This window comes from Dipteris shenzhenensis, chromosome 11 (genome assembly GCF_047967505.1).
Source record: "Dipteris shenzhenensis isolate YYH24624 ecotype China chromosome 11, Dip_SZ_1.0, whole genome shotgun sequence".
Taxonomy (NCBI): domain Eukaryota; kingdom Viridiplantae; phylum Streptophyta; class Polypodiopsida; order Gleicheniales; family Dipteridaceae; genus Dipteris; species Dipteris shenzhenensis.
The window spans coordinates 2,779,177-2,793,049 of NC_141606.1; positions in this window are offsets into that span (position 1 = coordinate 2,779,177).

Here is a 13,873-nt window from a genome sequence, read left to right on the forward strand (position 1 = left end):
CCTAAGACTCATGGGGGACTGAATATTCTCAATCTTCAGTTTCATATGTTGGCAAGAAAGAGCACTATGATTGCTGATTTTTTTCAGCAAAAACAGCCATGGGCTATTATGTTAGCAGCTATGTGTGGAAACATGATGTCCCATGCATATGGGTATTGGCTTACAGATCACTGGGAAGCAGTCATGACCACATTTCAGGGGAAAATTCCTGGTTGTCCTGTTTCTACTGCTTTTATTCATGATTGGAAGAGAATTCTCTCTTATGCTAAATGGACAGGTGCTTCTTCTCATCATGGTAATTCTTTTCGCTTGGAAAGCATCCATTGGAGCAAGGTGTTTGAATCGCCTCTCGCTTTACATGCACCTATTAAAGAATATAATCTTATGAAATTGGGCATAAGATTTGTCGGAGATGTTGTGGATCGACATGGTTATGTGCTTTTATTTCCACAAGCTTGCAGGACATTCCCCTTGGATCTGCATCATAGGCCCATTTAGAGAATACTTACAAGTATGCAGCCATTTGTTCCTGTTCCTCCATTGTTTGTACAGGACAGATTACTAGACTGGAATCTGACTTCCTTATCTCCTGCTACCTGTTCGCTTTCAATGCATAATCTGGCCTCCTCGATGGTCTACAGATTTTTTCTTCCACTGCCATGGATTGATAAGCATGCCAACACTCTTTTGAATTTGGATAGGCCTTTATCTTGGTGGCAATCACGACTCAAGAAATTTTGGAAAGCCAAATTGCCATTGAAACAGAGGCTTTTCTTTTGGAGATATATAGTGGGAGCTTTTTCCATTGGGGTGAAATTGGCAGCACGTCGCATTGCTTCCCCTTCCTGCCCCCGTTGCTCTCATCACCGTGAGACAGTTCCCCATTTGTTATGGTCTTGCCCACACTCTCGGATATTGATCACTCATGTCTCTCATTTGCTGCGGCTTCTGTTTCCCTCTATCAGACTCGGGAAACTCTTCTGGATGTTTGGTTGCTTCTCATCTCAGATGTCTCCATTCCTCCTTTTCTTTCACTGGACTCGTTTTTGGGTACTATGGACTATTTGGACACAGAGATTGCATTCTAGGATGGGACAACAGTTTCCTCGGGCATATGCTTTCTTCAGAATGTCCCTCAAGCAATCTTTATATGATAGTTATGCTGCAAGGGACTTGGATGCTACTAGCCTTGAAGTGTTTTCTGACTGTTTTTGAGTTCTTCCATTAGGCTCTCTTTTGGAGTCTAATGTCATGTACATTGATCTCATGTTAATAATATAGTTACTGGTTTCACAAAAAAAAGTGTGTGTGTGTGTGTGTGTGTGTGTGTGTGTGTGTGTGTGTGTATCAGTCCGTCTCTCTATGTATGTTCAGAATATATCCATGGAGATAGATATATCTATCCATATATAGATGGATGGATCGACATACGAAAACACACACATGCTCAGGTTTGCCATCTCAAGAAAAGTCTTTACGATTTAAAGCAAGCACTATAGAGCACTCACTATAGGTGCATGTGAGGCTATATTGCTCAAAAGACTATCGTCAAAAATAGATTGATTTGATGAATAAAAGCCAACAATAATATATTGTGATAATCAACCAGCTTAAGCATTGGTAGAGAGAGAGAGATCTATATACCAGACAATGTAATGTGCCCTTGGAAAGAATCTATTGAGTTGGAAAATACTCAAGTTAGAGATATGGATTGGACAGAAGGTTTACTATTACTAATAATTCTGTAATTCATTTTTGTAAAGCTCTCTAGATGTCAAGGTTGATAATGCAGAGTTTAAGATTGATATAGATAGATAGATATATCTATCTATTTATCTATCTATCCATCTAATATCTAATAGATAGATAGGCGACCTATATGTCTATATATTGTGGAGTGTAATTTACTCTTGCAATGTATCTTTGGAGTAGGAAACGACTCTAGTTCTAGGTGTACATTGGATAGAAGGTTTACTATCTTTACATACGTACGTACATATTTATGTGTGTTTGTGTGTGCGCGCTTTCCAGTTTTGGGATATCTGTCTTGTAATATAATGCATTCAAAGTTATAACCCAAAGAAAGAAAGAAAGAAAGAAAGTGTGTGTGTGTGTGTGTGTGTGTGGAAGATAGATCTTTGTATCTATATGTTGTGCAGTGTACTCTTGTAATGTATCTTTGGAGTAGGAAGACACTAGTTAAAGGTGCAAATTGGAACAGACTCTAGTTAAAGGTGCAAATTGGAAAATACTCTAGTCAAAGGTGCAGATTGGGAAGAAGGTTTGCTATCACTAATAATTATGTATGTCGTTTTTATAAAGCTCTCTAGGTCACAGTTTAAGGTGGACAATATTGTGTTTCACACACACATATGTCCTTGGGATGTATCTTTTGAGTTGGAAAATACTCTAGTCAAAGGTGCAAATTGGGCAGAAGGTTTGCTATCACTGATAATTATGTATGCCATTTTTATAAAGCTCTCTAGGTCATAGTTTAAGGTGGACAATGTTGTGTTTTACACACACACACATGGTATGCATGTAATGATAGCAAACGTTTGGCCCAGTTTGCACCTCTAACTAGAGTCTCTTCCTACTCCAAGAGTACAATGCAAAGTATATCGATACATAGATCTATATATCTGCCTAGACTATGGTGCAAACTAGGCCGAAGGTTTGCTATCACTACATATGTGTGTGTGTGTGTGTGTATTAGTAGATAGATAGATCTATGTACCTATATACTTTGCAGTAGGAAGAGACTCCAGTTAGACTCGCCTGCCCGCTTGCTCTTAGCTCCTAGCCTCGTCTGCTAGCCAGTCATGTGAGGGTTTTGGTCTTTCGTCTTCTCGTTTCGCAATTGGTTGTGCACTCCACGTGCTTGTCGTCACCTCATCACCTCAACCACTTGTCGATCCCGCTGCCATATTTACTCGTAGCTCTATCCTTTGAGCTAATTTTTCGCCCTAATCTCGAGTTGGGTTGAATCCCTAGCCCAACCCGAGGTTAATCCAAGCAAGGGCAGTACATAATCCATACAGGCCACCATGGAACATAAGCTTAAGCTCTTCACCTCAATTTTAGCTAGCAAGGTCTCTTACTTGACCATTGCATCCCTCCTATGACCCCCTCCCCTTATGTGAAACAGGAAGTACGAGAGCTAAGCTCCAACTACCAGCACTTGGAAGGAAGGTACAAGACATGGAGAGTAGTGGAAAACATGAATTTATGGTATAAGTACGACATAAATGCAACATATCTCCACCAATACCATAGCTTGTCTCCATGATTAAGGAAATGATCACTGATCAAGTAAGTACTATCAAAGAAAATATAACTGTTGATGTTAGTTAAAAGGTAGATAAGGTTGATCTCTATATGGAAGTAAAGGAGCAAGAATCCAGAATGCATAATAAAATGATTTTACGCATTGGGGGGTTGAAAGAGGAGTGTCTTCTTGATGATGAGGAAAAATCCATAGAAGACATTATCACATGCCTCAAGATAGAAATACCACAAGTTGAATGGGATGAGAATGATATATGCAATATTAGTCAAAACAGCACACAAGCACAGGTCTACTTTTGAGGGAGGGTAGCAAGAGTTAAGATCCTTAGACACACACATAAAATGAGGGGTACAAAGATTTGGATATCTGAGGAGCTCACTTCGATTTAGCTCAAACAAAGGAATAGTGAACTCATCAAAGTGAGGGCAGGACACAAAGTAGGAAAATGGGTGGTCCATCTAGATGGGCAAGCTTTAATTAAGGATTTCAAATCCAAACCCAAAGACTATCAGTCTTAAACTGATGTTATGAAGGCCTAAGACTAGAAACATATATTTGTGTTGAAATAACTTCGAGCTAAGGTGCCATGTTCACTCCTCAACTCTCTGATTTCCAGAGATATAGTAGCTACTTCTTTTTGGTGTGTAGCTTGTCTCATACGCCCTTGAGTCCTTAGGAAGACGTAAATCTCTCTCTCTCTCTCTCTCTCTCTCTCTCTCTCTCTCTCTCTCTCTCTATCTTTCTCTATCTCCACATCTATGTAGATGAACAACCTCTTTTTTGAGTACTTGTAGCTATCATGGCACTTGAAACTGTAGCTCATGAAGTACTCGCCTTTTGCATTTGACGTCGGGGTTTATTTTTTAGGGGCTCTGTCTGAACCGCTCTAGATCGGTCTACTTCTTCTATTTCCTTCACTTCAAGTGTACTTAAGGGCTGCACTTGTTCTGTTATCCCATCAATTTCGTGCATTACACCATCTAAGTGAGTACTACCATGAACGAGAGATGCATGTGCATGTCTCGTCGATGCATGTCGTGTCTCAGCCAATGCAATTCATGTCTCATCTATAGATCCCTTATAAGCAACCACGTGTACAAGACCCTCATCCAATGCTACATGTCTTGTCTCATCCACTCCATTTCCTCTCTCATTTGTATGACCCTGAACCAAGTCTACATGGCGTGTCTCATCCCTTCCTTTCTCATGTGTGGATTCTTGCACCTTAGGTGTTCATGTGTGGATCCTTGTATCTTAGGTCCCTCAAATGAAGTTGAACGTTGTTCTATGGCACCTTGAAAGTATTCAAGGATTATCTTTGAATGCATTTTTATTGCTTCCTCTATGGAAAATTCCTCCCACACATGTTGGAGGATCTCCAATGCATGCACCAATTCAATAAATCTAAGTGCTTTTGGAGGCGGCATCACAAAGAGCTTTGCATCTTTCTTTGAAAGAAGAAACATTCTATTGCTCATTCTTGACTTTGTGTAAGTCATCATGTTATTGTTGTGTTTTTCAATTTTTATGTCGAGTAAAGTGCCCCCTTGAATCAAATTGCTCTTTGAGAAAGATACAGCCCATGCCTCCTCATCTTTCTCTAACTCTCTCTTTGTCATCATTAAAATGAGATTGCCTTTGCTCAGTACCAAGAACCATGCTTTCTTAGTGGTGTCAACAACGGTCCAGTTTGTGAAGTCCTTCAGGGCATAAATTTCAATTGCTCTTCGATGTCATACCATTGACAAATGTTGTAGCCTCAAGATCCATCCTATATTAAAGCATAATAAAAAATTTAGATACAAATAATATATTATGTTTGCATGAAAACCATAATTAATTTGATAAATTAAAAAGTGCAATGAGTTCTAGTGATACACCTCAAGTTTTCATCCTCCCCAATGGTATAAGTGTCAATTTCATGCTTTGGGAATAGCCTAAAAGGCTTTACAAGGCTTAGATAGATGCATAAATGAGGGGAAAAAAATAAGGATTAACAATGAACTCATGGATAGTGTAAAATGAAATAAAGTACAATCGGATACAAATCTAAAGTCTGTCTGATACAAGAGCAATATGCTCTCTCCACTCCCACAATTGGTACAACTATAATCCACTCTGTCCACTCCCACAACTCATACAACTGTAATCTATCCTGTGCACTGGTACAGCTACCAATCATCTTGAAAGTTTTAAAATTTTGATCATTGCTTAAATGGTAGGGTTGTTGTGAGTGTGAAACTGCCTGTGAGCGAATGGACTGACTCCGATTAGGAACTAGTCAAAAAATTTGAGCATGGCTTTGATTGGTTTTTTTCGAGTTCTCTCCTCTAAGGCTAAACTAATATGTGCTAATCTAGACTACACAACCCTAAACCCTAAACCCCCAAACCTTAAACCTGAAACCGTAACCCCCAAACCCTAATCCCTAATCCCTAAACCCTAACCCCGAATCTTGGCCTTCTAAACCCTAAACCTCAAACCTTAAACCCTAAACCTAAACCCCTAAACCCTAAACCCTAACTCTCAAACTCTAAACCCTAAACTCAAACGCTAAACCCCCAATCCCCAAACCCTACACCCTAACCCCCAAACCCTAAACCCTAAACCCCCAATCCCCAAACCCTAAACTCAAAAACCTAACCCCTAAACCCTATACCCTTTTTTAATTCAAATTAATTTCACTTAAAACTAATAAGAATTTAAAATCCATATTAATAAGAAGTTTAAGTTTTGACAAAGTAAATTCTTATTAATTCAAACTCTAAATTCTTATTAGTTTGAATCACAAAATTCAAATTTTAAATAAATTAAAATTTAACTTTATGAAAAATGTGAAATTTTAAATGTAAAATTTAAAAAATAAAGCTTAAAATAAAAATGTAAAATTTAAGTAGAAACAAATGTTAATTCTCACTAAAAGGAGAGAAATTAAACTAATATATTGAAAACGTAAGCTAAACTAATTTAAATTTTAAAAAAAGTTGTTTGAAATTCTACTTTCTATATTCCAACACAAAGTACAATTTTTTTCTACTCTATTCCATAAGTTTCAATTGAGAAATTAAACTAGTAAATTGAAAATGTAAGCGAAACTCATTTTAAATTTTAAAAAAGGCAAGAAATTTGAAATTCTACTTTCTATATTCCAATGCAAAGTACATTTGTTATTTGTCTACTAACTTTTACATTTCACAAGTACATTTGTTCCTTACCAAGTTCCTTGTTGGTAACTAATTTCAACACGTTTGTCGTTCCACACACCAAGGTACATTCTATATCGACACAAAGTTTCCACACGTTTGTCTTTTCACACACCAAGGTACATAGTTTTGTTTGTTCAAGTTTTGACACAAAGTTTTGTTTATTTAAGTTTCGACATTTAGTCATTCCTATCTTCTCTTTAGTAAAACCAAGGTAATAGTTTTGTTTGTTCAAGTTTCGACATTTAGTCATTCCTATCTTCTCTTTAGTAACCTCTAATCTACCTCCTTGATCGTCGTCTCTACTCCTATATCCGTTGTTGTCTCTAATGTCCTTCAATATCTCTTCTCTAATACCCCTCCTTGATCATAGCTCCCACATCCCTCCATCAAAACCTCTCTCCTCCAATATCCCTCCTTGATTATCGTGCACTCCTTAGTCGTTTCTCCTCCTCCTCCGTAAGATTTTCTATCTTTCTATTCCTCTTTTCTATCTTTCATTCTCAGTCTCTCCCTCTCTCTCGTACTCTCTCTCACTCCCTCGCTCCCTAGATTTCCGTCTCTCTCTCTCTCTCTCTCTCTCTCTCTCTCTCTCTTGCCCTCCCCTCTCCCACCCACTCCCACTCCCACTCTCCCACCTCCCCCTCTCCCACTCCAACTCCCACCCTCCCACGCCCACCTCCCCCTCTCCTACTCCCACTCCCACTTCCACACTCCCACCCTCCCTTTCTCCCACTCCCACCTCCCCCTCTCTCAATCCCACATCACTTTGTTCCCTCTCCCTCTCCCACTCCCATTCCCACTCCCACTTATCAATCCTAATGAAAACTATTACTTAAATCAATGATATTACTTAAATCAATGACATTAGGGTTAGGGTTTTGGGTTTGGGGGTTTGGGTTTTGGGTTTAGGGGTTTGGGTTTAGGATTTAGGGTTTAGGGTTTAGGGGTTAGGTTTTTGGTTTAGGGTTTAGAAAGCCAAGATTAGGATTTGGGGGTTAGGGATTAGTGGTTAGGGTTTAGGAGTTAGGGTTTGCGGGTTAGGGGTTAGGGTTTAAGGTTTAGGGCTTAGGGGCTAGGGTTTAAGAGTTAGGGTTTGGGGGTTAGGGTTTAGGGTTTAGGGATTAGGGTTTAGGGTTTAGAGGGCCAAGATTAAGGTTTAAGGTTTAGGGATTAGGGGTTAGGTTTTGTAGGTTAGGGTTTAAGAGTTAGGGTTCGAGGGTTAGGGTTTAGGAGTTAGGGGTTAAGGGTTAGGATTTAGGGTTTAGAGGGCCAAGATTAGGGTTTATGGTATAGGGATTAGGGGTTAGGGTTTATAGGTTAGGTTTTAGGAGTTAGGGTTTAGGGGTTAGGGGTTAGGATTTAGGGTTTAGAGGGCCAAGATTACAATTTAAGGTTTAGGATTTACGGGCTAGGGTTTAAGAGTTATGGTTTAGGGTTTAGAGGCACAAGATTAGGATTTAAGATTTAGGGATTAGGGGTTTTTAGGGTTTAGGGTTAAGGGTTTAGAGGGCCAAGATTAGGGTTTAAGGTTTAGGGATTAGGAGTTAGGGGTTATGCAATAGGGTTAAGGTTTTGAGGTTAGTATTTAGGATTTAGAGGGCCAAGATTAGGGTTTAAGGTTTAGGAATTAGCGGTTAAGGTTTAGGTTTTAAGGGTTAGGGGTTAGGGTTAGGTTTAGGATTTAAGGTTAGGGTTGAGGGTTTAGAGAGCCAAGATTAGGGTTTAAGGTTTAGGGGTCAGGGGTTAGGATAGGGTTTAGGATTTAAGGTTAGGGTTGAGGTTTTAGAGGGCCAAGATTAGGGTTTAACGTTTAGGGGTTACGGGTTACGGGTTACGGGTTACCTTTGTATTCCTGATGACATGTGTTGGATAAGTCTCATCTCTGTCCCATGCAATAAATGCTTTGTTGGAGGGCATAACATCTCCAAGGATCTCCATATCCCCACACTTATGCTTTAGCTCAACATGTATACTAAGAATCTTTGATATGATAACCGCCACCTTATCTTTGCCAAGTCTTCTAAAGTGACAAGTAGAATTTGGATCACTTTCATGGATTGTAGCAAATGTAACTTCTTCTCTTTTGCAACATAGAATCACCTCCATCTTCGGAATAAAATTTATAGCCATCTCCTTTGTGAGCTTCCTTTGCAAGCAAGCTATAATAACCATTATAAAGAACATTAGTCTCTTTTCAATAATCTACTTTATTAATTATTTAGAAATCTCGACCTTGTTTAAAACATATGAGAGGTTTTATTTAGAAATCTGGGTTTTTAATAAAGGATTTAGGATTCAGTAATTAGCAATTTCTTAAACCCAAACCCTAAATCCTAACCCATAAACCCTCAACCCTTAACTCCTAAACTCTATACCCTAACCCCTAATCCCTAAATCTAAAACCCTAATCTTGGCCCTCAAAACCCTAAACCCTAACCCCTAAACCCTAAACCCTAACTCCTAAACCCTAACCCATAAGCCCTATCCCCTAATCCCTAAACCCTAAATCCTAAACCCTAACCCCTAATCCCTAAACCTTAAACCCTAATCTTTGGCCTTAAACCCTAAACCCTAACCCCCAAACCTTAACTCCTAAAACCTAACCCGTAAATCCTAACCCCTATCCCTAAGCCTTAAACCCAATCTTGTCCCTCTAAACCCTAAACCCTACCCCCCAAACCCTAACTCCTAAATCCTAACCCGTAAAACCTAACCCTTAATCCCTATACCCTAAACCCTAAACCCTAATCCTTAAACCTTAAACCCTAATCTTGACCCTCTAAACCCTAAATCCTAACTCCTAAACCCTAACCCCTAATCCCTAAACCTTAAATCCTAATCTTAGCCCTCTAAATCCTAAAACCTAAACCCTAACTCCAAAACCCTAACTCCTAAACCCTAACCTGTAAACCCTTACTCCTAATTCATAAATGCTTATTTCATGTATTACATTTGGTGCCCAATATTTGTAAGGCTTCCATATCAATATCCAATGTTGGTTATAGGTAGGCTTATGTACATTCTATGTCTCATGACCACTTCTACTAGAAAGCATGGATTGCCTGTTCTCAGGTTGTTCCCCTATTTTGCATCCTTTATTTTCTCCATACTTCAATGGAAATGGATTCACTGGTAGAGAGCTCATCCTTGAGCTTTGTAATAGCCACTTCAAGGTCCTTGACCTTGGCCTTGTACTCCTCTACTCTGTCCAAGGTGGTTTGCCTAGTAGTATGTGCGGCACCCATGAATGTGTGGCTCTCATGTGCCATGACTTGAGCCTGTAGTAGAGAGGAGTACAATTGGTGCTATGCTCTTACCTTCACTGCAAAATGGTGTGAGGTACCTGAGGGAGTTGGGCCATGGCATCCAGTTATTGGAGCTCCATATTGTCTGCCTTCGATAATTGTTCGGCAGACATCATGCTGTAACCTCCTTGCACTTAGATTCTCTTGTGTGTGACCTCATCTATGAGGTGTCAATGTGGGAAGATAAGGCTTGCCCAGCCTATAAATGAGGCCATGTACTTGCTATGATTACACAATCTATCAACATTAGTTCGTGCCTCTTGTCTGTAACCTGTGATTGAGTGTCTCTCACCCTCTCCCCATTTTCAACATGAATAATCACATAAGGCTTCTCAGTCAAACTTTATGCTGCAAATTTGAATAGAGCGGTGATGATTGGCAAAATCTTCAAGTGTGCATTTGTTAACGTTAAGTCCTTTTTCACAATTTCGCTCATGACCCTTGAATGTAGCCTTAAGCCATTAAAAAAAGCTCCAAAAACCATGAGCTATACTACTAACCAATTCTCGAATTCGAGTTTTTCACACATCATGCTGTAAAGACCCAGTAAGAATAAGGTAAGTATACCTCTCATATAAATCAAGCTTGCCCACAACCAATTAATAAGATCATCCTATTTTAATAGTTTCTCAAAATAGAGAAGCTCATATCCTTACCCTTTCCATGTCTCCACTTCGAGTCTAGCAATAGTAATCCAACAAGGGAATATCCCTATCCAAAGTGACGGCTCCTCCTCCTCATCTTTCCATCTGGGCTAGGCAAGGGGATGGGAAAAAAGTGTGTGTGTGCATGTGTGCATGCATGAGAGAGAGAGAGAGAGAGAGAGAGAGATTAATACAAGTGTGTTTGCATTATTGAGTTGTTATTTCTTGTGTTTTTTAGCAATACTTGTATTTGAATATGGTTGTGCTCATGTAGCACAAGCACTGATTGTTAGTGTTTTTTATTGATATCTAATTTTTCATCCTGAGTAGCATACAAAAGTGTAGTAGAGCAACCTCAGTTTTGCAAGAGAGGGCATCTACCTATTCTATCAAGCACAGTGTCATCAGTCAAACTAAGGAGAGAGAAAAAGACTGTAAACACTATAGCCAATGATTGGGAAGATAGGGATAGCATAGCTAAGGCTATTGGTGTCTATGTGGGTTGTGGGGGAGGAAATTGCTTGGGTTGTCTACAATGTTAGACCTCATGCCCATATCTACTATAGGTATACAATAACCCACATATCTTGGTCTCAGGCCAACACATTTTTTTTAAGATATGTGCTTTGTATCATATGAAGCATCAAATAGGTTCTCTCCATGGATACATGTGTTGCACTTAGATCAGAGATTCATTTGAGCAAGGAGAGATTTTCTAATTCATTTATGTTGCAGGCGCTAGGTAGCTTGGTCTCTTTCTAGTTTATTGTACTCATCCGATGGATAGTGAGAGCAGCTTTGTTTTCTTGAGATGAGCTTCCTATATTCTCCACTCTAGCTATGTTCTCCTCATCCTCCTCCTTTTCATCCCCTATAAAAAGATAAAATAATTATGAGATTCAAAATTTTAAATTAATTAAAATTAAAAAAAGGTTTGTTAAAGAAATGAAGAAAATTAGGGATAAGTTTTCATACCTTTAAATATCTTCGTGGTCTTTTTATGTAGCTTTCTAAGGCAAGATCAGTGTCATATCCATCTCCTTTGGCTTCCTCACTAAGTTGATGTTCTCACTACTATCATATCCATCACTTTCATCATTTTCATCCTCTTTCTGGCTCTCATCATAGATTGCCATCTCTACATTGTCTCAGCATCCTCTTCATGTGAGATCGGACCTTTTTCATCATACTTCATGAGTGCCTAATTGGACACATCCAACTGGTGGGTAGTAATCCACAATCCAGAGTTGGACTTTATTGCAATACTTCAACCACATTCACCATCGATTTACTTCAAAGGATGCTTGCGAGATTTCCATTTCCAATATATCATAAAGAATCAAACATTCATCAAGCCCACACAACATTCGACTCTATAGATGAGAAGGGCAATGGTCCCACACATGGGAAATTCTCAAAAAGATAGTATGTGAGCGCAAAATCATGGCACTAACTCCAGAATCCAAGAGACATGTAATATTATCTAAAGAAAAAAAATGGCAAGGACTCTCATGTAAGTCTATTGTAGGAAAGTTTGCATTAGAAGAGTTACCAAAGGTGATTGTGAGGCCAAAAACTTTGATATGTGGAGTAAGATAGGGCCTAATAGACAAAACCATCTTCAAGAGTTTCCTTGCTTCCCTTGATAGGCTGATCAAAACCTAATGTCAAGGCTTTGTAAACATCAATTAATACCCATGGTTAATAGGATAACCATTTGCAATGAGGATATCAGTGGTTGGTTGACTAGGCTATCATGTAGTAGTACATACTAGACCATTTGGGCAGACGCAAGAGATAGTGGTCCATAAAATTCATGGAAATGCCTACAGGTTTCAACGATGAAGAATCACTACAGATGCAATAGCAACATTAAAGCAAATCCTTAAAAAGAATGCATTGCCATAGCATCATCTTGAAAAAATAATGCATATAATCCTCATATGCCAACATCATCTTCCTTTGGGAATGATAGAGAAAGTTGTGTAGAATCTATTGATAAACTCTACAATAAATAGAATTAAGGTCAACCTCATATAAAATTTGGAAAGGATAAGCAAAGGATGCTGAAATGGAAGGTTTATGGTGAATTGAAAAAGGAAATTAAACGTAGTAAGTATGTGGGGTTTTGCAAAGGTCTTGTGATGTCTATGGATCATTGTGTAGCTGGACCAAGATGTTTGCTTTAAGGAGTGATCGAGGCAATAGGCTAGGGTGGTTGAATGATCTTGCTATTATTGTGTTGAAAGGGAAGTTGCAATAAGGTAAGATAAGATAATACAAAAGGTTAGGCAATGGTACAAATGGATTGGAATGCTGGAAATTTAATTCTAAAGTATGTTCTTTTGTCTACTACTGCATATCTGGCTGCAATCTGGCAGTTTAGGAAATCTCATTAGCTTGACATGGACATATTATTTAGAGCTAGAAGAGAGGGAGAAAAGGAAGTGGCTATATGCCATGGGAGGCTATTAAGGTGCCTAATGTTTGTGGTGGGTTGGATGTACAAGACATTGATCGAGGAAATGTTGCATTAATTTGTAAATGGCTGCCCAAACTTTTTGGGGTCCAAGGCTCGTGGGTGGAATACATAAAACAGTTTATCGAGCATGGTGTAGGGAAAGCAATTGGTTGTGTAGGGAACATGACTTGGTATGATCATGGTTCTTGCTTAAAATAATGGGTTTTGATTTGGTTGGGAGGCTAGTGGAGGCATGGGAGGAGTGTAGCTGATTGACGTTATGGAAAGGAAGAATGTGGCATCGTGGCCAGCTTACCTGATAATTTTTGGTGGAGCTATGCTATGACTTTGAATGGAAAGGCTCTTTCTTTGATTAATTTGTAGTGTGCACGCAATATTAACAGGAAAGGTCAAAATTCATGGATTAAGCTATGAGATGTTAGGAGGGCCTATTGGAGGTAGATAGTGGTCACCAAGGATCAATTTAGTCTTTCAAATGGGGAGACGGCTCTACTTTTTGAGATTTTAGCAAATGTGCCTTAGGATTGGCCTACAAATTGTTTTCCATCTACTAATTTGACGAATTAACTGATGGAATCTAGCCACACAAACAAAATCCGGTGGAATCTATGGAAGTTTAGCTTGAGGAAGATCATGGCAAGAGGGCCTGCAAGACTTTACCAAACAATTAGTCTCTATTTGTGAAGCTTAGCGAGAAAAGAAATTTTTGAAGGTCTCCGAAATGGGAGGGGGGTCAACTCAAAGATGTTTGGGGTGGGTTTTAGGTTGGGAAAGCTAGCTTTTCCCTTTGGAAAGTGATGCATCTTGAGTGGTAGGATGGTGAGGTAGTTGCAATTTAATCCCTGTTGTCTTCTTTGTTGGAGAAATGTGGATGATACAATCATCTTTTGTGGGCATGCTCAGTTACTGGGAGGGTTTGGGGTAGAGTGGCCAAGTCTATAGATTGG